The sequence below is a fragment of the Ovis canadensis genome, chromosome 7, assembly GCF_042477335.2.
Source record: "Ovis canadensis isolate MfBH-ARS-UI-01 breed Bighorn chromosome 7, ARS-UI_OviCan_v2, whole genome shotgun sequence".
Lineage (NCBI taxonomy): Eukaryota > Metazoa > Chordata > Mammalia > Artiodactyla > Bovidae > Ovis > Ovis canadensis.
In genome coordinates this window covers 86448423-86471678 of record NC_091251.1, presented here as the reverse complement: position 1 = coordinate 86471678, position 23256 = coordinate 86448423, and the positions used below count along the sequence as shown (strand labels likewise).

Here is a 23256-nt window from a genome sequence, read left to right as displayed (position 1 = left end):
ACCCTCCAAAAAGAAGCCAGGATTCTTTAAAAACCAAAGACTGAAGGGGTTCTCTGTACTCATGTGATGATGAAGTTAAAATGAATCTGGATGACACTATCTCTGAGAACGCTCCTTGTCTGCGAGTTTTAAATGCATGTCCTCTGAAATTTCTTTAAACACTTTTCCCCTTTGACATTTTTTTATCTTCTATGTAAATAAATCAACTGTATATGGCAAAACATGCAAAGAAAAGGAGAATTACAGAACAACGGGGTAATATTAATTTCAAAATACAGAAAGCTAAAATAAAAATTAGCTTATTTTCAAAATGTTTAATATATTGCTAATTCTTTCAGGAAGAGTTTTATTTTCACTTTGGGATTAGGCTTAAAGTCCACAGTTTTGTTTCTTTAAAAAACAGTTACTGGCAAATGGGCTCAAAATACTTTCTGCCTCTAAAAATAAACACGTTTCTTTTGAACACTTCACTTTAAAGTTTTGGCTATTCCCAGGACAGAAGGGTCTAGTTAATCAGCAATTTTTAAGCGAAGGGAGCTCAGGCAGGTTACAGAAATTCTTTCGGGGAGCCCTGGGCCTATCCTCCATCCACACCATCCAGCAAATTACAGTACTTTGTTAGCTCCCAACAACAAAAGAGACCTACAGAGCCGGGAGGGTGGGAGTGAGGCAGTGGAGAGGTGGAGGGTGGGGGCGGGGTTGCTGGGGGACGGGGCAGAGGGGTGGAAGTGATGATCCAGGATAAAGCAACCCTCAGTACTAAAAGTAATTTTAAATGTTTTTGTCCTTTTGTATAAGAAAAAGATGGTTAAAAATTAAAAGGAACAAACCATTGGATGCTCTGAAGGATTGTTAACTAACAAATGCCATTTGTAATTAGAAAAAAACAAGGAAGGGAGAGAAGGAAGCAAGTGAGCCAGGAAAGCAAAACTAACAGGAATATTACAACTTTCAAGCCTCGCAAAAGTTGAACTGTATTGATCCTGCTGTTTAACATCCCTGAAACCAACAACCATCTAGAAAGTAGATACAAACTGGCCCACAAAAGAAACAAATAACCTAACATGTCCTTTAGCGTTGTGATCACTGGTGGTGGAGGAGGGAGTAGAGGTGGGGAAGGAGCCAAAAATCATAAACAACCCAGACAGGGCTTTTTTTTTCTATTTTTATTTTATATTGTAGTTAATTAACAATGTCGTGTTAGTTTCAGGTATACAGTAAAGTGATAGTTATTTATACACACACACCTCTTTCTTTTTCAAATTCTTTTCCCATTTAGGTTATTACAGAGTATTGAGCAGAGTTCCCTGTGATATACAGCAGGTCCCTGTTAGCTATCTAACCCATAGTTTAAACAGAGAAAGTTCCAGAAAGAACTTCCTGAGCAACAGCCTCAGTTCTTCCATTTACTTTACAGTTTCTTTTATATCCTGTGGGCCACTCTGGTTCACTAAGGAAGCAAGCGTAACTTTCATTTTCCTGCTTTTGATTTAATAAAGAGGAAAAAAAAAAAGAACTTTAGAATTTCCCATAAAGACTTTCCTCCCATGCTTTAGAGTTACAATAAGGTCAACCCTTTCGCCAGCATGACCATGGAAATGTGGGGAAATCAAGTCCATCTTCACAATCAGTGTTAAGAGAATGCCAAATCCACTCCAAATAATGGAACACGTTCATGTCTGCAGTCACAGGCAATGCCCTTGGTGTACTTGACATGAACCTGATTAGGGAATAGTGAAAGATCCTTTTAAAATATGAACAACTATGTGTAATAGTTGGAAATAATATTGGAAAGACAAAGCCATGATAGGTTTTATGTGACTTCTTAAGTACAAATGTTAAAGAATGTGTTTATTAAATAGCAGTTTACCAAAAAAATTCGAAAGTAATATGCAAATCAATAAGGAAAAGATAAACAACCTAACAGGAAAAGAAGCAAAACACCTGAACAGGTATGAGGGCATTAAAAATAAAAAACAAAAAAACTAACTATCCAAAAATGGATAAACTGTGACCTATTCATACATTAGGGTATTAAACACTGAAAATGATTTAATCAGCTACCCATATCAATGCAAATGCAGCTCACAAATATAAAGTTGAAAGAAAAAGAGCAACCTGTAGAAGAATGCATACAAAAGGGTACTATGTATGGTATTAAAAACATTGCTTATGGGGGTCCATGATGGGCCTGATATTCGGCCAGTACACCTTGGCATGACTGGATCTGTTGCCAGCATCCATTATGAGCGGCCATATCCACACACCCCAGTTTGTTAAATACTTTGAAAATCACCCTTACTATTCAAATATAATAAAGCTGTAAAGAAATGCATGAGACTGATAAACATCAAATTCAGGATAGCTGCTACCTCTGAGGAGGAAGAAGGGGTCACAACCATGTTAGTAACAATTTATTTCTTATGTAGTATGCTAAAACACTTAGGTACTTAATAGTATGGTGGTTTATACCTTTTCATAGGTTTTAAATAATAGATAATATAAATATTTTAATACACACACACACACACATATCTATGCCAGCAAGAGCCAGGAATCTGGAGGTAGCATTTTTACTCGTTCCGCCAGTTATCAGCTGTAGCTTGCCATCCCTGAATCTTGGATTGTCTTCTGTGAAATAAGAAGATTCAGGTATCATTCAGTCTAAAATTTAAAGTCAACGTGATGGGTGTTGAACTCCCTGGACTCTAGTAACAACCCATCACTTCTGTCACTGTACAAGTGACAAATCAGATATGAGACGAGATACTAACTCACTGTGGATAGCAGACACACATTTTAAAGTCACCGTAGGAACGGACTTGAATCCCATGACATTCTCTCTTTCACCATCCTTTGCGATGATGGTGAACCTTTGAGAGCTATCTGGTGGGGTTTAGGAGAGCGAACCAATGAATATCAGTAAACGGGTGGGGACAGTCTAACTGACCCGAGACAAAGCATACTTTGTATTTAGTTGTGCTTATAGGTTATTTTATTGGAGAAGGAAATGGCTACCCACTCCAGTATTCTTGTCTGGAGAATTCCATAGACAGAGGAGCCTGGAGGGCTACTATCCACGGGGTCGCAAAGAATCAGGCACCACTGAGCAACCAACATACATACACACACATATGTGATTTTAAATAATCATGATATTCTTGAGGCAGAGAAACTAAGACCATTAGCATCAGAGTCTTATTCAAGAACATAAAACTGTCTGAGATAAACCCAGGATTTGAACTCATAATTGGTATCTTAGGAAAGGTTCAGCTCTTACTTAACTTATGACTTCTCTATTATTTCTCATACCCTCAAGATTCATTTTAGAGAAGAGATCCCCTCTACTCTCTACAATCTGATTTTGACTAATTTACCAAGACTTATATGGTGCACAAAGCAAATAAACTAGCAAATCCTTCAATCATTCAGTAAATCACTGCAGATTTTAACATGTAGATCATAGATTCTGGTACATAAAAGTTAATTTAGAGAGTACTATGACCTAAAGAGTAAACGACATATCTTCTAATTACTTTAGGTAAGGAATCCACCTGCAATGCAGGAGATGTGGCAGGAGCGACAGGTTCGATCCCTGGGTTAGGAAGATACCCTGGAGCATGAAACGGCAACCCACTCCAATATTCTTGCCTAGAAAATCCCAAGGACAGAGGAACCTGGCAGGCTACACAGTCCATGGGGTCTCAAAAGAGTCAGATACAACTTAGTGACTAAACAACAGCAACAAAGGGTTTTTCAGACCAGAATTTTAAGGAAATTGTTCTAGAGATATTTTTAATTCAAATCTTCCCCAAATTAGAGCTCCTGTCTGTCCTTTTTGAGTTTGTTTCCGTTGAACTCTTTACTTCTAAGGAACTATCCATTACTACTTCGGTAGAGTTCTAACAAAATACTAGACACCTAGTCTTACCTAACCAGCATTATGACTGGTTACTGGGAAAGTAAATGAGGAAACAAACAAAAAAAAAAACTGAAAAATTAACTGTTGTGTGGTTTGGAAGCTGTTTTTTTCTAGGGTGTCAGCCAGCAGTGCCATTCTTCAACAGGTATTCATTTATTTAAAAGGTATTGAATCAAGCAACTAGAGAAATAGAGAGTGCCTTCAGTTCTTAGGGTGGCCAAGAGTCAGACTGAGCACACACACACACTTAGGCTGAAAAAGGGATTTGAGTTCTGAAGTAGATTTAGGAGGTTTTGGACAGCAGATCAATGAATACCAGTATAGCATCTACTAGAACCTAAAAGTGAGATCATTCCTTCTCCCAGGCTTCCCTCCTGACTCCCTGCAGAGCTTGCAAACTAGTTTCCATTTCTAAACTCACAGAAGTTTCTCACCTGAAGAGAAACAACCGGAATTATTTGTTTCTGAATTTATCTACAGATACAGTTTTCAGTTCTGTGGGCACAATTTTAAGATCTGATATGAGGTTACATCATCTCAGGGAAAGAACAGAATGTACTTCTGTGTATACAAAATTATCTTTGTTGTTACTTATGTGTGCAGGGACTCCATTAGAAATTTGTCTGGCTTAAAAAAAATCCTACTTCTGTCCATTTCTAAGGTTACTTTTTCTTCAGTATATCTTCTACATCATTAAAATATTTAGAAGTTATACACTTATGTGTGAAGAAAAACTTCCTGAAACATAAATAATCCTTCTGACCCTTTAACTCCAGTAACTCAGAGTACGAAAATCTTAAATTTTCTCTTCATGGAATTTCAGACTACAATTTTGAGATTTCTAAAGAAATATTTTTTCCTTCTCTCAAAGCCCTCCCTATGGAAAGATCTCTGACCAGTCCCCAGCCCCCAAAACTCATATAAACATAAAACATCCTCAAAACAGAATCCACCTAAGTAGTTTTCTCCCCATTGATGAACAACTGGAACACTCTCAAGAAAGTGTCTTGTGCATTTTACAGTATTTTCCTGAGTAGAACCAAAACTGGGACCAATGACGAATCTTGAGAAATAGGACCACTGGGACAAAACAAAATTTTATGCAGCACTTTGGTTGAAACTCTTCTAACTTATTTAGTTAAGAAGCTAAGAGAGGTAGTGAGATCTGTATCTGCTTAAAAAACACACCCCAGTATTTGTACATTCCTTCCAACAACCTACAGTGCAATAAAAGCGAAATGTAATGAGGTCTCCTTTGTCATAGCCTGAGAGTACGAACAGGTAAATTCTGCTTACATGGATGACCAAAATTGTAGGTCCTCTATTTGATAATGATAAAACAGTAGAAAGAAGAGCTAATATTTAGTTCTTCAGTTCAGTTCAGTCCAGTCACTCAGTCATGTCCAACTCTTTGAGACCCCATGAATTGCAGCACGCCAGGCCTCCCTGTCCATCACCAACTCCCGGAGTTCACTCAAACTCACGTCCATCAAGTCCGTGATGCCATCTAGCCATCTCATCCTCTGTTGTCCCTTTCTCCTCCTGCCCCCAATCCCTCCCAGCATTAGAGTCTTTTCCAATGAGTCAGCTCTTCGTGTGAGGTGGCCAAAGTACTGGAGTTTCAGCTTTAGCATCAGTCCTTCCAAAGAACACGTTTTTGTGTCAAACATTTTACATGTACTGTGTCTTTAATCCTCACAAGATAGACACCATCTACTCCATTTAGGGGAACAGGGAGGATAAGCACCTTTCCTGAGAACACCAAGTTACTGGCAACTCTTGCTTGAACACAAATGTGCAGGCTCCAAACTCCATGTCCTTGAAATTCCTAACAGCCAATGAAGTGAAAAGTCACTCAGTCGTGTCCGACTCCTTGCAATCTCATGGACTATACAGTCCATAGAATTCTCCAGAATACTGGAGTGGGTAGCCTAACAGCCTACCAACCTATACTAACTTGGTCCGTGAGTTTTAAGAGAAATTTACCAGAACACATATTGTCTAAGCATTCAAAATATGAAGTAATTAAGAGCTTAATATAGTGACTATAATGAGCCTATGTTAGTTTAAATTTGCAGTTCTCTGTCTTTTCTTCTCAAGTAAATAAATAAGATAAAACATGTTTTTGCCCAGTGTTGCAGTTAACTGGCAAACTTGTGTAATAAATTAACTAACAGAACTGGTTTAGCAACAAATGAGAAGCTCAAGTTCTCTAAATTCTAATCCTAGGTATGTCACTGATTTGAAAGGTAATCTGAGAGCATTTAACATAAATTACATTTGATGTTTATAGGGCTCTCAGAACACGTCTCAGAACACGGTCTAAAAGAAGAATCTGTATTTATGAAACTTCAATATAAACTCTGATACTAAATATCTGAGTGAAAAGGAAAAAGCTTAAAATCTAGTTATTTTGCCTAATTGCTGCCAAGGTTACAACTATTCATAAACATTTAAATAGGATAAACAAAGAACTGTCCACAGCGATTATCTCTAGGGACAGAGACAACAGAAATAGAAAGTGAAAATAACACGAAGGCGAACTTTTGCTTTTTAATGTGTGTGTGTTGTATGTGTGTAGCTGGATTTTTGCCATAAAGTTTTTAAGACATGCTCAAAGTCTTCCCAGTCTTAACTTTTATCTGCATTCATGATCTTGACCTCAGGATTACACGTTTTAAAGGTGGCAACATTAAGGAAAAGAGCATCATTCTCTGCCCTGGCTCATCCTCTCTAACCCAATATAACAAGGCTCATTTTATAAAGTTAAAACCCACTCGTAGCCAAATGTTTCCATTTTATCAGAAGCAAGGGAAAAAACAGTCTTGGAGGATTTCAACCTTCAAGCAGTTCTGAAAGGAAAGGAATATTAGAACTTGAGAAATATGGTTAATTATGAAACTCCCTCAACAGTCTTCGGGTAACAAATACTAACCACCTAATTAGAGGGCTGTTCTCTCCTTGTGCTAAAGAATATGTAATGAGAGTCTGAATGCAGAAATAATGAAAAGTGCCGCAGAGGACAGTTCAATGCCTTCAGTACCCATTCACTCAATCTTTCTAGCCCCAGCTCTCCTCTTGCTCCAATGAACTTGAAGAAAATGACAAAAGTGAGAAATGCTTTGAAATTAGGGTTAATGTTTAAGCATTATAATATCAGGCCTCTTCTTGACCTTTATTTCTTCATCAATAAAAATGCTATTTGCTTTCAGTGATGATTTGTGAAGATGCTCAGCATAAACCTGAGACACAGTAGGTGCATAATAAATGTTAGCTTCCTTCTTTCAGAACTAAACTCCCAACTGCCAGCTCACTAATCTTTGAGCCCCAAAGACCCTGCATTTAAACAGTCTTTAAAATAAAGATTGTTATTAAAGACAAATAAGGACAGACTGGATAAAGAAGATGTGGTATGTGTGTGTGTATGTATATATATATATATATATAGTTTTAGTCAGCCATAACAGAGAAGGCGATGGCACCCCACTCCAGTACTCTTGCCTGGAAAATCCCATGGACAGAGAAGCCTGGTAGGCTGCAGTCCATGAGGTCGCTAAGAGTTGGACACAACTGAGTGGCTTCACTTTCACTTTTCAGTTTCATGCATTGGAGAAGGAAATGGAAACCCACTCCAGTGTTCTTGCCTGGAGAACCCCAGGGACGGCAGAGCCTGGTGGGCTGCTGTCTATGGGGTCTCACAGAGTCGGACATGACTGAAGCAACTTACCAGCAGTAGCAGCAGCAAACAGAATGAAATAATGCCATTTGCAACAAAATGAGATTATCATACTGAATGAAGCCAGACAGAGAAAGATAAGTATCGTACGATATCATTTATATGTAGAATATATTTTTTAAAAGATACAAATCAGCTTGTTTATTAAAAAACAGAGAGACTCACAGACATAGAAAACAAACTTATGGTTGCCAAAGAGGAAGGGGGACAAATAAATTAGGAATTTGGGATTAGCATAGACACTCTATATAAAAATTCCTATACACTCTGTATGAATCACTATGCTATATACCTGAAATTAACAGGACACTGTAAATCAACTGTACCTCAACTTAATAAAAGACCCAGTAGACCATCCTGCCACCAGACCATCGGTTTTCCCCATACCTTCTTCTATGGTAACTCTCTCTCAAGTAATAGCACCAGCATTCTTCTTGGCCTCAAATTTAGAATCCTCTCTCTTCCAGCTCCTTTTAATCCCCTCTGAGTTTGTTCTCTAAATTTCATCACTCACCTAGATTTCTAAAAACGTCCTTTTAATTGGATTTCTTGCCTCTCCACTTCATTTTTCAGACCATTATTGTGAAATAGAGCTCACACCATGTGCATGCTGTAGGTTCTCACTGACGAGAAGAATATGGTCCAAACGTTCCATGAGCACAATGCCCTGCAATCTAACCGCAAAGCATCTCTCCACACCTCTCCCACTACAACCTGCCACGAGCCCTGTGCTTCAGTTTGTGATATTTTTCAGCCTGCAATCTACTATCCTCCATTTTCCACCCATGAAAGCTCTACTCTGCACTCTAAACCCAGCTATATGCCCAGTTCAAATGTCAATATCCTATACAAAATTAGCCCTAACTTCCCCAAAGTGGGCATTAATGACCATAGCACTTTGCTAGCACTTCAGGTGGCACTTCTTTCATTCTGGATCATACTAGAGTGACTTGTTTACAAGGCTATCTGTCCCAGTTCCTGCAAAAAGGGAGCCATGCCTGATTGCTGGTTGTCCTCTAACACCTGCCACTTAGCCCCTTGTTCACTGCACTCTTGAACTGAATGCAATAATTAGCACTCATTACCATGTGCTCTACAATGTTTGATCATCAGTGCTGTACTGTCCACTACATGTGTTGCCTCAGTAATATTCACAACACTCCCATGAGGTAGGTGCCATTTTGCCTTTTATTTTACAGATGAAGAAGCTCTACTCAGGGAGGTTTATAATTTGCCCAAAGTGACGATGTTAATATATGGCAAAGCAAGGATTTGAACCAGGGTCCATCTGACTTCAGAAGTTATACTCATCATTACACAATATCACAGACATTTCAAAAATTCACTTGTCCTTTAGTACTTCTGCACCCTGGAGTATTACTCAAGATGAAGACTCCAGTAAATTACATTTTATCCTGTCAGCATGTGGAGACCAATTTTGGTTCTGCTCTATTCCAGGGTCATAAACGAGCAGGTTCATAGTCTTCCAGATTAACTTCTTCTCTTTTCTTATACCCACCCTCATTTCCCTAAAAAAAAACAGAAGAAAAATGATTTGGAATGCAGAGCCAGTAGGAGAATGAAATCATTCCTTCATGGTGGAACTCACCACATTAACAGTAAGCTTCTAAGGTTCAGCAAGCATATATAACCTGAAAGAATATGTTGAATCACTTCAAAACATACTTTCCCAACTCAAACCAGAAATCACCAGCTGTTGCTAAGAAAACACACAGCCAACTGTGAGACAATATGATGACTCATGAAAGGAGCAAGCTTACCTTCCAAGTCTCAGAAACCATCACGAACACAGTCTTGTAACCAAACCTTCAACCTGTGGTTATAGATTGAGAGTTTCCTTTTCACTTGGCTCAGAAGGAAATATAATCAGTTCTGGACTAAACACTATTTACAAAATTAATTATTACCCAACTTAGTTGGAACTTTCTATGATGAAAAAGAGTACAGAGACTACAAAGGTAACATACTTTCTTTTAAACAAAGGCCTATTAACAGGAGAAAGTTTTTTACTCAATGTCATCAAATGAGTAACTACAAAAGAAAGTCAAGCAAGAGATTGCTAGTTACCTATTTTGTCAACATACTAGCACAAATAATAAAACATGCCTTTAACTGATTTATAAATAGGCTATATAGTAAATCCTCTTGTTTTCTTTCTGAACCACTAACAATTTTTAACTAAAAGTTCCAGCGTGCATTCGTGCATTATTTTATCAAACAATCTCATCAAACATTGATTATAGCCTACCACAGTACTAACAACTTAGATGCATGAGTCGTTGCAGGGTTTTTTTTAGGTTTATTTGAGGGCATGGGGAACAATCCTGAACAGCTTTATTTATTTTGTTGCACTTTACACTTCATATAAAAATTATTTCTTACTAATCAGAATTTTTTTTAAAATGAAAATTAGCTAACTCCTACAGTGTGCTTGCTCAGTTGTATCTGCCTTTGTGATACTATGGACTGTAGCCTGCCAGGTTCCTCTGGTCCATAGGCTTCTCCAGGCAAAAACACTGGAGTTGGTTGCCATGTCCTCCTCCAAGGGATCTTCCAAACCCAGGGATCAAACCTGCATCTCATGAGACTCCTGCACTAGCAGGTGGATTCTTTACCACTGAACAATCTGCTGCTGCTGCTGCTGCTGCTGCATTGCTTCAGTCATGTCTGGCTCTGTGCAACCCCAAAGAGGGCAGCCCACCAGGCTCCCCTATCCCTGGGATTCTCCAGGCAAGAACACTGGAGTGGGTTGCCATTTCCTTCTCCAATGCAGGAAAGTGAAAAGTGAAAGTGAAGTCACTGAGTAGTGTCCAACTCTCAGTGACCCCATGGACTGCAGCCTACCAGGCTCCTCCGTCCATGGGATTTTCCAGGCAAGAGTACTGGAGTGGGGTGCCATTGCCTTCTCCGACTGAACAACCTAGGAAGCCCCAAACTCCTACAGTCTGATCCATTAATTAACATATCACTCAAACCTGAAGAGCTCAGGTGTATTACAATCGGCTTTTCCTCAGAATACTACAATTAGTCCTCCAAAGTCAAAGTGGGAGAAAACAGGTAGTATATCTGTGTAAGTTAATTCTGTTCCCTTTCTCAAAACATGAACTATCTCATAGCCTGAGCTCTAACTAAACAGGTTATCTCTAACCTTGATAAGGAGACTGTGTGTAGTGCAAGCCAGAATCAAGATTGCCGGGAGAAATATCAATAACCTCAGATATGCAGATAACAGCACCCTAATGGCAGAAAGTGAAGAGCAACTGAAGAGCCTCTTGCTGAAAGTGAAAGAGGAGAGAGAAAAAGTTGGCTTAAAACTCAACATTCAAAAAATAAAGATCATGGCATCAGGTCCCATCACTTCATGGCAAATAGATGGGGAAACAATGGAAACAGTGACAGACTTTATTTTGGAGGGCTTCAAAATCACCAGACAGCATGTTAAAAAGCAGAGACATTACTTTGCTGACAAAGGTCTGTCTAGTCAAAGCTATGGTTTTTCCAGTAGTCGTGTATGGATGTGAGAGTTGGACCATAAAGAAAGCACCAAAGAATGGATGCTTTTGAACTGTGGCATTGACGAAGACTCCTTGGACTGCAAGGAGATCCAACTAGTCCATCCTAAAGGAGATCAGTCCTGAATATTCACTGGAAGGACCAATGCTAAAGCTCCAATACTTTGGCTACCTGATGCAAAGAACCAACTTGTTGGAAAAGACCCTGATGCTGGGAAAGACAGAAGGTGGGAGGAGAAGGGGATGACAGAGGATGAGATGGTTGGATGGCATCACTGACTTGATGGACATGAGTTTGAGCAAGCTCCGGGAGTTGGTGATGGACAGGGAAGCCTGGTGTGCTGCAGTCCATGGGGTCGCAAAGAGTCAGACATGACTGAGTGACTCTACTGAAAGTTTACATAGGAGTTCATTTCACTATTATCTCTGCTTTTGAATATACTTAAAATTTTTCATAATAAAGAGTTCTAAAATCTAATTTACTTTTGCTCCAGTGTCAGACAAAACTTTACCATTCTGGATCTCTGTTTTACCCACCTAACAGTTCACGTTTGACAGTCCATTAGTGTCAAAATAGTTCTTAAAGTACCACATGGTAAATATCACATTTCTAAATCATATTTGTAGAAACTAGGACCCAGGGAAAAAAAATCTCAGAGATCATCTAATCCTCTGTGCCAATGGTTCACAATCTTGTGCATGTATCAGAATCACTTGGAAGACTTGTTAAACACAGATCGCTGGGCCTCACCCTCTACATTTCCAAACCAGTAGGTCTGATGCTACTGGTCCCTGGACCACACTTTGAGAACCACTGCTCTAAGCTTGCACCCATTGCCTAGTTCGTATCTCCATTGCAGTGATCACCAATTACCACATTGGAATGCATGGTCCTGTGCTTATGGGCCCTTTTCTTAAAAGAGAGTTGGCTTTCAAAGGGCAGGAGACATAAATTTTCATCAATGTGCCAGAGCCCAGATTCAACAAACATTTATAAAGTAAGTTAATTTGCTGGATGAATTAAGTTTTCCTACTCATTTATAGTTGAGTGTTTGTCAATGTATTAACCTTCAGAATAGGAGTACATTTACACATACCCAGATGGAGAGGGTATCCACTCCATCCTCACTGATAAAGGAAGACTAAAAATTACCTAAAACCAGAGCAACAAATAGCAAATTTTGGCGAGTTCTAAGAACTACATCTCAGATTGGAGTTTTCAATCAAATATGGACACTGACAAGCAGAAGCTTCAGGGTCACTTTGCCAAATATGTTACTCTGACCCAAGCAGCTCTAACCAAGTGCATTTTACCTCATGTACCATCGGAAGAAATAAATGCTTTGAAAGTTTCTCAGGGTCTGGATAATGTCAGCATGGGAGGGCTCACTCCTGAAATTTCCCTTTTTCTAATGTTGCCGGAAGAAAAGACAAGACAGCACACTCATCAATACCTGTACAGAGATCTCCAAGTCCAGATGTTCTGAATCTTCTAAGATCCCACAGTGTCCTGAAGTATCTATTACAGCAATGATCAGCTCAATGACAACTCAGTAATTGAGTTTAAGAAAATGAACTATGCTCTGATTTCTAAATTCCACTACTACTTTAATATTTACACTAAAATTACAAGTTAGAATATATACATATTCATAAAGATGAATCCAATAACCTTAATATGTATAATTTATTTATTTTCACGTGATAGCAAAATAAAGAATATAACCTGTGTAAAACATGGGTAATATATGATGTTTGGGGTTTTAGATTCCTTTAAAAAATAATTGACTGTTCAAACAAAAACCAGTAATGTAATGTGGGATCAATAACAGACAAAAAGTTAAATGTATGACAATATCACATAGGTTAACATAGAGAAATGGGAATTAACTATTACAAGGCTCTCATGAGGTACGTGACTGTAAATGGGGTGGTATAATATAACACCTGAAGGTAAACTGTGATAAGTTTATCAACCCAAAGCAAACACTAAAATAACAAAATAAAGAATGATAGCTAGGGAATTCCCTGGCACTCCAGGGGTTAGGACTCCACGCTTTCACTGCTGAGGACATTGGTTCAATCCCTGGTCAGGGAACTAAGATTCCCAAGAGTCAAATTGAAAAAAAAAAAAAGGACTGTTAGCTAATAAGCAAAAAATAAATTATAATGATAATAAATTCAATTAATTCAGACAGAAAAAGAGAAAAAAGGAAATAAAGATAAGAAAAACATGTAACAAAAACAAAAGTATACATTTAAAGTGAACTATAATCAATAATCACTTTAAATATAAATGGTCTAAATATCAGAATTAAAAGTCAGAGATTGTCACATGGAGAAGCATAACTCTCCACTCCTTAAATGTGGGCTACACATAGTAACTTCCATCTCAAAAAGTACAGGACAGAATGCAGAGAAAAGAGCAACTTTATGGCAGGGAAACCTGACAAGCACTACCTCAGCTAAGTAATCAAGTAACCTTGAATAATAATGAATAATGATGCTATGTTGATGGTATGCTCTCTTGACATGGAATAATCAGAATAAATATTGTGTTCAAGCACATACAAAACATCCTTTTCAAGCACACAGAAAAGAAATAATAATAAAGATCAGAGTGAAAATCAATTAAATAGAAGATAGAAAATATAAAGAAAACTAATAGCCGAAACATTGAGAAGGTCAATAAAATAGCCTTTGGTTTCTTTACCTTGACACTCCTGACGTTCTGGCTGAATGAGTCTTTGTTGAGATGATCTCTCCTGTTCACTGCAGATCTTTAGCAGTATCCCTGGCCTTGACCCACTAGATGCCAATAGCAAGTGCCCGCCCACCCCTACCCCAAGACATTGTCTCCAGACATTATCTCATCTCCAAAACCTGTCAAGTGTTCCAGGGGCAGTAGTACACTTCAACCCATATTCCACTCCATAAAATTTATGGCTTTATATTCTTTTATAGTTTTTCTACAAGTTTTATAACTCTTAGGAAAAAAATCTTTGTGATCTTGAGCGAGGCAAAGATTAGGTATACCACCAAAACTGTAATTTCATAAAAGAATTGATAAATCAGACTTTATTAAAACTTCTGATCATAGATTTTTTAAGAGAATGTAAGATGAGCTACAGATTGAAAGAAAATATTTGTAAATCACATATCTGATACAGAGCTTGTATCCAGAATATATAAAAAACTCAAAACTCAATAAGGAAGCAACCAATCCAACGAAGAACGAACAAAAGAATGCAAACAGAAACTTCAGCGAAAAAAAAGATATAATATGGATGGTAAATACGCACATCGTTAGTCATCAGGGAAATGCAAATTAAAACACAATGAGATACCACTACACATCTAATAGAATGGCGATGACAGCTTAACCATGTCAAGTGCTGGCAAGGAGGCACAGCAACTGGAACCCTCACACACTACTTTGGGAATGTCTGGGAAAGTATGGAAGTTTCTTTACAAGTTAAACATACGCCTACCATATGATCGAGCCGTTCTACTCCTAGACATTTACTCAGGGAAAATGAAAGCAGATGTCCATATAAAGACTGAATATAATGTGTTTACAGCAGCTTTATTTTTAACATCCAAAAAGTAGCAAAAAAAAAAAAAATGTTTATCAATGGGTGAATGGACAAATAAACTAGTGTATATTCATACAGCAGAACACCATTCAGCAATAAAAAGTAATCAACTACTGATACACAGAACAACATAGATGAATCTCAAAACAATTATACTAAGTGAAAGAACCCAGACAAAAGAGAAAACATATTATATGGTTAAATGCAAATAAAACTCTGAAAATACAAACTAATCCATAGAGTCAGAGCTATCACTGGTTGGGAAAGAAGGTAACAGGGTATAGGAAGGGACCAAAGGGAAAGATGATTCATAGGTCTACAAATAAGTCAAAAACTTATCAAATTTAACACTAAATTTATGCAGCTTACTGTATGTCAATTATACTCAATGAAACTGTTTTTAAAATTATTACACAAAAAAAACAGAAAGGACAGAGTTTAAGATAACAATCAAAACAGTACTTAACCTGCAACTTCACAAAGAATTACAAGCTTTAAACATAACTGATTTTACACTATTGCAGACACAATTCTTAATTTGGTGAAAGTAGGAATGGGGGCCGGAGAAGGTGATGGCACCCCAGCCAGTATTCTTGCCTGGACAATCCCATGGACGGAGGAGCCTGGTAGGCTGCAGTCCATGGGGTCGGGAAGAGTTAGACACGACTGAGCGACTTCACTTTCACTTTTCACTTTCATGCATTGGAGAAGGAAATGGTAGCCCACTCCAGTGTTCTTGCCTGGAGAATCCCAGGGACGGGGGAGCCTAGTGGGCTGCCATCTATGGGGTCGCACAGAGTCAGACACAACTGAAGCAACTTAGCAGCAGCAGCAGCAGGAGGAATGGGGGCACATAACCCAGGTCATTGGAAAATGCAAAAGCAAAAACAGCAACACAACAGTGAGCACACAGTAAAGTCGTGAAGAATGGGCTATATGTTTGAATGATATTAAGATTATTTCTTAATTATAGCGAATCTGAAACATTTCATAATTATAAAAAAGGAAAAATAACTTCATTTTTTTCCAATTTGTCTTGTCCCATTCCTAGGCAGAATTGGATGCTTTCCTCCTCCCAGGGTCCCTGGGAATACATCTTTTCTAGCACTGCCATATGTGTATTGCAATGGCTTGTCTTCACTAGACAAACAGCTCTATCAGAATACAGAATACAAAAGACAGAATACTATGTCTTTTGATGCTGGTGTAGTGGCTAAATGGGGCTTCCCAGGTGGTACTAGTGGTAAAGAATCTGCCTGCCAATGCAGGAGATGCAAGACACACGGGTTAGATCCCCGGGTCGAGAAGATCCCCTGGAGAAGGAAATGACAACCCACTCCAGGATTCTTGCCTGGAAAATTCCATGGAAAGAGAAACTTGGCAGGCTACAATCCAGACGGAGCGCGTGCATGCATGCACACAAGTACACACACATATACATGGTGATTAAATATAAGTGGGATCTGAGAACCTGTTTTCCTATCTATCCTAGGCTGTGCCATTCAGCTACTGGGTAGCCTCTGAAAGTTCCTTCAATTGTATTAACTATAACATAGGGCCAATAGGGTATATATGAGAATTCACTGTGAATGTATCCAAACCTTCGCCAATGAGGCCTTGCGTGACCTGTCATCTGATTGCTGCTATTGTTGTTGTTCAGGCACTAAGCCGTGTCCCATTCTTTGCGACCCCACAGATTGCAGCACGCTAGGCTTCCCTGTCCTTCAGTATCGAGTTTGCTCAAATTCATGTCCATTGAGTCAGTGATGCCATCCAACCATCTCAACCTCTGCCATCATTTGATTACCATTCTTTTTCCCTTGAGTTCTCTCCCTGCAGTTGACAGTGCTCAGCCTCAAGACCTTCTCTCAGGTCCAATCCATGCACCACCAAGCTCTTTCCCGACTCTTCTTCCATGCCTCTCTCCTCTCCTCACCTCCTCACCCACAATACACTTACATGCTACTTGTCTCAGCTTACATGTCACCTTCAAGGAGAAGACTTCTTACTATTCACTTAGGAACTCTTGGTTACTCTGTGTCTCAGCACCCTGTGGTTTTCTTATTTCTACCGAACAAATAGTTTGAGTCCCTACTGTGTGCCAGGTGCTGACTCTGAGGATGCAGCAGGGAATACAATAGCTCTGAGGAGGTGTGCAATCTAGTGGGGTAAGACAGAACATAAGCAGAGAAATAAAATACAGAGTATGTTAGTTAGATGATGATATGGAGCGGGGGAAATGTATGTTAGTTAGATGATGAAATGGAGGGGGGGAAATCAGTTATGAAAGGAGAGTAAGGGAGTTACAAGTGGGCTATGATTTTAAATCTGGGGTTCAGTGAAGGTTCATAATATAACTGAGTAAAGAAGTGAGGGAGATCAGAGAAAGAACCATATAGGTATGGCGGGGCATTCCAGGCAGAGGAAACAGCAAGTGTGACAGCCCACAGATAGCTAGGAAGCGAGTTTGGCTATAGAAGTATGAGGGAAAAGAAGAACAGCAGACAAAATCAAGGAGACAGGACTGGGCGGGGAGGGTCACATGGGGTAAACACCGAGGCCACTGACCAGCCTTTGCCTTTCACTCAGGGAGACTGAGGCCACTGGAGGGTTTTACACAGAAGAGAAGTGGTGTGATCTGATTTACATTTTAAAAACTACTATTAGTTTCGTGATGCCTTTTATGTTCTGCCTATCCTCCCCACCAACTAAGATAAAGGCGGGAACCACAGCTGTCCTGTGCATTGTTATAACTCCAGTACCTACCACAATACACTGAAAGCACTCAATAAATACTTATTGGATGGATGAGGTAATCTATGTGAAGCATGTACTGGTACAAAATCAGTATTCCATAAATGGTTAGTATTATTTGAAACTCCAGAGTCCAGCACAGTGGCTGGCACAGGTAAGCATTCATTTGAGTAAATGAAAGGATAATTTTGTGAAACTACTGAAAGTTTATAGCTAAAGCATATGAGTAATGACAAAACTGCCTTTAATACCATTCCTTACTTATCAAGACCTGACCCTGGTTTTGAGCTTTATATTAAACTCTGATATACTATTAAGGGCATGACCCAAGAATAATCCCACTCTGACTCAGTTCTTTAAGCATACTGCAATATCCTGCAAACACACTTAGGACGAGCACTGAAATGCTTGTAAAATTTCTAACTGGGTAAACTTATTCAAATGATTAAAAAAACAAAAACAATCAACGTACAAGTTAGAGCCAAGGTTAAGCTGGTTTGATTTTGATTTTTGTGACTTCAAATAGAGCTCGTGAACTTAAATATATGGACAGAAAACTCAGGATTTACATTTTTTGCTTATTTTGACATCTCCAGAATCTTCACCATAGGGGAAAAAAAAAAAAAAACTTAATGAGGATTACACCTGTTCTCTTCTCCCTCGGGTGCTTCCGGGGGTGGGGGGTGTAATGGCACAGCTAAGGCCAATCAGTTAATTATCTCAAGAAGAGTCCTGGAGAGTCTCAAGAGACTTTTCCAGAAAGGAAAGGTAAGGAAAGAAAGAGTCATGCATTAAAGTATAAAAACACACCAAATGTTCCATCTCATAAAAGGTGAACACTCACCCCGATGATGTTTACAACGGCTCAAGGGCAAGGACCTGAGTGGTGAACGGGCCAGGTGTGGTTCGGGTGTTTAACCCCAACCCTAAAAGTGGTCGAACTCATCCTAGCACAACCACAAAATATCTGCAAGGAGTTCTTCGAAGCGCTGGAACTTTTAGAAAAGCAGGTGAAAGCTGTTTGAAATCAAACTTTTTTTAAAAAGGCGATGCCAAAGTTTAGAGCGGCTGGAAAGAACCTCCTGGCTTTGGCTCTGACTTGCCGGTGCATGTACACAATCGTGCCTGCTGGCATCTCGCTCAGACGCTCCCTTTCACTAGGGAAGGGGAAAATAATAACTTTCGGAAATAACAGGCTCCCACAAAGGCAAAGGTTACACAGGACTCCTCAACCTCCATCAAAGAGGGTGGTTAACGTTGTTTGGAATAGCACTGATTTCACACAAGTCTCCCCTCACTCTTTTTTTTAACAGAAGAAAAACAACCTCACAAGGAGAAGGTGCTACCGTCAGACGCGCAAGGCAATTGCAGACAACAAAGACCCCAGGCAATCTTTTCGGAATATACAAGCCGAGCCGTTCGAGCGGCCCACGCCGCGGAGGCGCTCGGCCGCCGCGGTTCCTCGAGTGCGGGGGCCGGCGGATCCCCGCCCGCCAGTCTTGGGGGACCCTGGGCGAGCCTCGCGCCGCCCCCCTATCTGGCAATCTCCGCGCCGCTGCTCTCTGCCTTCTAGCTCACGCTGCGTTCAAAATCTTTCCCGCCCAAGCGTGACGCGAGGAACGAAAACAATCAGCCGACTGCTAGGTCCCCCGGCCTGGGCCCGACGGGGGCGGCGGGTGGATCCGGGCCGAGCCCCCCGCGCAGCCCCTTTCCCAGGCGGGCGGACCGGCGGGCTGGGGACCGGAGGTGACACAAAGAAGCCGGAGAGACAAACGCCACCCGCTGGCGCTCGCTCCAATCCCCGGAGCGCCCCGCCCGCTGACAAGTTTGCGGCGCCCTCCACGCACCCCGCTCTTCCAGCCGGGCAAAGTTTCCCGGGGCCCGGTTCGGACCCCCGCAGTGGGTCGGGTCCCGTCTCTTGCCGCCCCCTCCCTCAGCTCAGGGACCTGGCTTTCCCTGGCCCCCGCCCCTTTCCCTCCCTCCCGTTCTTCCTCCCTCTTCGCCCCAGTCCGCTCCCTCTGGGGCGCACCGGGGTGCGGGGGCCCCGCCGCCGCCGCCCCCGCGCTCACCCGCTGCCGGCCCGGAGAGGGCGCGGGCTGCGGCCAGCCCGGGTCAGCGCCCCGCTCGCCCTGCTCCTTCGATCGCGCCTTTTGCTCGGTCTCCCGCTCGCTTCTTTGGTCCAGCGGAAGGCTCGGGGCGCAGCAGAGCGCGCTCGGCTCCTTGGCGCTCGGAAAGCTGCAAACCACGCCCCGCGCCTTCCCCGCCCGCCGCCGAGTCCCGCTCTCGCCGCTCGGTGGCCAGTGTCGAGCCCGCCCGCGAGCGCCGGAGGAGGAGCAGCCACCTCCCCCCGCACGCCCTGCCGCAGCCCAGGACTGGCAACTTTCCTTCCACGTTCTGGAACATCAGAGTGGCTCTGAGGGACACGCTAACTCAGAATGCAGGTTCACCACCACCGAGGGTGGGGAGAACGTCACACACTCCCTCAGATAAGCTTTTCGGGTCGATTTCAGCTAGAAACTTCTCTAACATTCTAGGACTCCTAGGTCTTGGAAGTGGAAGTAAGGAAAGCAGATCTGCGAATTAGCTACCAGACCTTGATCAAATCCGTAAACGTTTATGGACCCTTTGTAAAACGAGAAATTTGGATTAGATGGCCTTTAAGATCTGGTTCAGTTATTTCCTATAGCGTGGTCCAGACCTCAGTGTCACCTGGCGGGAAGATGAGGCGCTTGTTTTTAATGCAGAATGCAGGGTCCCTCCTTCCTGGAAGCTGGGGAGTGGAGAACAGCCTCAACCTTACACCGAAACATAACTCTCAGGTCTGATACTCAGTCGACACTGAATCCTCAGGAATCCAAACTGCAAGTGTCAGTTTAATTTTCCAGCAAATTACTCAATGCCTTTGGACTCAGGATGATGTCAGTTGACTCCCACTTACCTCCTGTGCTGCTGTTATAGTATTATTACTAAGGCACTGGAGGTCCTAAATGAAAGGTATTGTATCAACTCCCTATCATCACACGAAGAAGCAGTGACTTTAAAGTATTTCTCTACCTAGAGTTTGTGTTGCAAATTTATTTTTTATAAGAAGTCCAAGTTCATATGTATTATATGGTTTGGATTACTTGCTTGGATTACTTAGTTAAATTTGGTGCTTATGACCCAAACTAAATGGTAAGAAGCAGAGATTAAGAGGTTTGATAATGCATTCAGTTAACATGGAAAAAATTAGCTGAAAATCGCACCCACAATTTGGGACAGTTATTTCAAACAGCTGTACCTCTGTAGCAGGGTGATTTGGGTAAGTTATTTTAAAAGCACATTATTTTGATAATAGCTTAACTCTTAAAAAAAACGGCATACTACCAATTTACTGCACAATCTACAGCACACTACCAATCCTTGTATTCCAAGATAATAGTTCTGATAGTATCACTTCTCTTCTTGGACTATATAGGTCTGCATTATTTATTATTAACGCCTTGGTTCACAGCAGTGGTCTATATAACAAGAAGATTTTTTTTGTCCTGGTGTATCTTTCCTGTAGCACCATTTTGCCTGATGTAATACATGCAAATCCACCTTGGGGTGGAGCAGGTCTCCAGGATTAATGAAATTGTCCACAAAGCATTGTCTGCTATTTTCCTTCTCTCTTCTATTCAATTTGTTTCTATTTTATGTTGATTGCTTCTTTTATAATAAATGCTGCAAAATCATCACGGAAACAGTCTCTGGGGAAGATAACTTCATTATTGTTCCCTTCCAGGCATCTAGATTAAAAGTCCTCAAAGTGAAAGGACTGTTGTTCCATATTCCATACTGTATCCAGTCCACTTAAAATAATCCAGAATAAAGTGTCTCAAAGTGTTTTCAGAGATGCGGTTGAACTGTGGTGTTGGAGAAGACTCTTGAGGGTCCCTTGGACTGCAAGGAGATCCAACCAGTCCATTCTGAAGGAGATCAACCCTGGGATTTCTTTGGAAGGAATGATGCTAAAGCTGAAGCTCCAGTACTTTGGACACCTCATGTGAAGAGTTGACTCATTGGAAAAGACTGATGCTGGGAGAGATTGGGGGCAGGAGGAGAAGGGGACGACCCAGGATGAGATGGCTGGATGGCATCACGGACTCGATGGACGTGAGTCTGAGTGAATTCCAGGAGATGGTGACGGACAGGGAGGCCTGGCGTGCTGCGATTCGTGGGGTCTCAAAGAGTCGGACATGACTGAGCAACTGAACTGAACTGAACCCCCAATTAGAGCCTTTTATTACCTGTAGCATCTCCTAGCCATGCCAATTTAGATATTAATATATACTTTTAAATCCACAAATTAGACTAAGGGCAAGAGCACTGAGACAGGTCCTCCACATTTTGAAACAAAAATAAAATGTAATGCTAAGCCATACAGAGACACACCTGGCTCTTTTGAAATATAATACGAGGTGTGTGAACGGATGGCTCGTATGCTTATATCTCTGACTGGCAGAATAAGGGCTGCCATGAACCCAGCTATGCCCACATTCTCCCATGCACCGAAACACAGATACCGTACAATAACACAGCATGATGTCATGTCATGTGTCTTAGCTATTATTTACATCAGGCCTTAATATTTATAGCAAAAGATCCACCCACCTCAACAGCCACCTGAGAGACTTTGCTAGCTCCAACTGTGGGAAGCACAGGTTTTGCAAATTGATCAAACAAAGCACATCTGTGACTAGGCACACAAACATGCTGTGGCATGTGGTGAGAACTACTGAGGCAGACATTCAAAATATGCTGGCACATTGAACAGAGCAAGACAGAAAACTTGATCTGAGGCATTCAGGTGAGTTGGACATCCTGATGCCATTAAAGGAACTAGTCACCTCTGTCTAAGTTAGGCAGCGACTCCTCTTTGAAGGAGAGTTATTGTTTACATTTTGCACCCCACACTAGACTGTGAGTCCCTTGTCTTTGCATCCAGAGTGCCTGAATAAGAAAGGCAACAGATTTTATACCAGAAGTAAATTCTAGGCTGATACTTGGGTAACAGGTTGAGAAGGATTATGGGCTGCATCTACATTTTTCAAGGAGGAATACAAGTTTATTAGTAACTGAGTCTCTACATGTATTTATCAACATGATGGCAATAGCAGATCATGATGCTAAATGATTGGCCTGATGGTTAAGTGAATTTAAGAACAACACAAAGTATCTCTAGGCCAAGAGGCAGATATTACACTAAGGCAGGGTAAGACAATGTTACCACTTACTTCTATCTTATTAACAGTGTTACCACTAAAGATATCAGGAGATTGATATATAACTAAACAATTTGTTAAGATGTTAACTCTGCCCACTGCAAGGACCAATCTTTTGCTACAGTATTTTTACCACACTAGAAGCACATGTGTAAGCCTGGGATGAAAATAGCTGGCCAGGAAAAGGGCTCTGTTTCTTTGTCTAAGAGTCCAATCACACCCTGTAAAGGCCTGAGCTCCTTATCTCATTCTGGTCTTGTTTCCTGCCAAATCCGGAAACTAACAAATAAATGTTGGCTAATTGCTCCCTGGACCAACCTGATCTTTCTGACCATTGTCCTGCTTCAAGTAGAAAGGTGTTTCCAACAACATGCAAGTGTGTTCTGCCAAGGTATGCAATAGACAGTCTCCTAAAATAGTGAGCCAGTCAATAGAATTTCTCCCTATTCAATATTCTACAGTTTGAAGA

General features: G+C 40.9%; 1 protein-coding gene across 7 annotated transcripts in view; it reads right to left on the bottom strand.

The window, feature by feature from the left end:
• The window catches only part of SYNE2 (spectrin repeat containing nuclear envelope protein 2), a 325432-nt gene extending 305476 nt beyond the window's left edge, over nucleotides 1–19956 (bottom strand). For 6 of the 7 annotated variants that reach the window (XM_070292472.1, XM_070292475.1, XM_070292476.1 and 3 more), the window contains exon 1: nucleotides 19611–19862. The gene's annotated coding sequence lies outside the window, so the exon portion shown is untranslated. Of the gene's footprint in view, nucleotides 1–19610 lie in introns of all 7 variants that reach the window. The other variant, XM_070292474.1, reaches the window with a different exon arrangement.
• Nucleotides 19957–23256: the final 3300 nt, after the last annotated feature.